The sequence below is a fragment of the Ochotona princeps genome, chromosome 3 (assembly GCF_030435755.1).
Source record: "Ochotona princeps isolate mOchPri1 chromosome 3, mOchPri1.hap1, whole genome shotgun sequence".
In the NCBI taxonomy this organism is placed as follows: domain Eukaryota; kingdom Metazoa; phylum Chordata; class Mammalia; order Lagomorpha; family Ochotonidae; genus Ochotona; species Ochotona princeps.
In genome coordinates this window covers 90,843,365-90,845,186 of record NC_080834.1, presented here as the reverse complement: position 1 = coordinate 90,845,186, position 1,822 = coordinate 90,843,365, and the positions used below count along the sequence as shown (strand labels likewise).

Genomic DNA, 1,822 nt, shown 5'->3' with positions numbered 1-1,822 from the left:
CATCGGTGTACTCCACAGATGGTTATATTGACAGGCCTGGCCTAGGCTGAAGCCATGAGCCAGGAGCTTCATCCAGAACTCCTGCATGCGTGGCGGGGCCTGAGCACTTACACTATCTTCCACGGTTTTGACAGGCACAGTAACAAGGAGCTGGATGGGAAGTGGAGCAGCAAGGACTCAGAGACTCCCCTGTGGGATATTGGCTTTGCAGTTAGCAGCTTTACCTGCTGGGTAGCAACACCAACCCCCCAGATCTTTAATCACAGTATGTATTCCGTTCTAGGACTGCTTGACCCCCTAATTAATCTTTTAAATTTACAAACATCAAGGTTGACTCTTTTTTTTTTATGTTGCCCTAATTTTTATTAGATTAAGGGGAAAATATCTTTAATTTCAAGGGACTAAACTTAAATACCAGATACCAGCCCAGTATCTACATATTCTTCATCTTGGCCATAAGTTCTTCCAAGCTTTCACCAGAATCTTTCACCATTACTGCAGGTGCAGAATCTTCTTGCTTTTTGGGAACCATGTATGCCACTGTGATTCCTTCAGGTAGGTCAGGAACGGGGCCTGAAGAATCCCTCAGTTCTTTGGAAACCTCCAATACCAGCTCGATCCCCCATTCATTATCTTCATGGATCATCTCTTCCTCTTCTTGAGCCACTTCCCGTCTGAGTAGTGCTGCTTCCTTTCTCCTGTATTCCTCCCGCTGCTTCCGGCAATGTCGGTCACCGCGTTGAGGGTTTGGCTTCATGGACGTGGTCGGGAAGAAGTCCTGCACGGCACTGTAGCCCAGGTAGAAGCTAACTTAATCGAAATTTAACAGGATCTTTAACACATTTTGTACCAAGATCCCATCGTGGTGGGAAGATTGGCTGCACAGACACCTCGTTTCAGGGTCTTCTCCTGGATGTTGGCTGCCACTACAAGAGGTGGGGCGCAGGCAACACAAGCTGACTCTCCAAGGATGATGAGTTGTATGTACCCTGAAACCGCGTTCTCACTGACCCCAGAACTTTGCAATGAACTTTGCCCAAGTTCATTGCAAACTGTATTTATTGCCATTTGAGCTTCAAAATTGTCCACACAGCCAAGAACTAGATCAACAGGTTTTCCTTATTCTAATCCACCATTACTTATTCTATCCATGAAATGTTGGAAGTTGTCCACTGTGTTTATATTATCGTTGTGTACTTCAAACAGAACATCAGGATTAATGTTCTGCAAAGTATGTTCTGCTGCTTGGACTTTACTTCATCCTGCTTGATGAGGCTGGAAGAAAAGTCTGTTTGTGTTGGCCAGTTCCACCTTGTCGTAGTCAAAGAGTAGCAACTTGCCAATGCCATACCGCGTGAGCATCTCCTCGGTCACACTGCCAACTCTGCCAACACCTACTGTTGCCACTGCAAATTTTCTCATAGTCGCTGACAATTCCCATCTGCTTCAGTGCCATCAGGCGGCTGTAAGGGTTGGAGTCCACCACCTCCGGGCTCATCTTGTCGATGCGGGCACGGCCACCGCCCTGCACGCCCTGGCTCCTCTCCTGGGCCAGCTACCGCTCCTGCACCCGCTGCCGCAGCTGCTCCACCGATTCGGCCATGGCTGAGCGCCTCTCGCACCTGCCCACTGCCTGCCGCCGTCCAGCGCACGGCGACGGGGCTCCGACCGAAGGTTGACTCTTAATGTTCCTAGAATCTATGGGTTTTGTTAAGTGTGTATTTTCACACACCATCCAGAATATTTTCACTGTCATGAAGTATCAAACACAGCTCACCTACTCAGGCCAAAGCCAGGAGCCAGGAGTTTCTTCCAGGTCTGC

General features: G+C 48.6%; 1 pseudogene; it reads right to left on the bottom strand.

Annotated features, from left to right (window-relative positions):
- Positions 1 to 347: 347 nt before the first annotated feature.
- LOC131479828 (ubiquitin-like modifier-activating enzyme 5) lies at positions 348 to 1,603 on the bottom strand (annotated as a pseudogene).
- Positions 1,604 to 1,822: the final 219 nt, after the last annotated feature.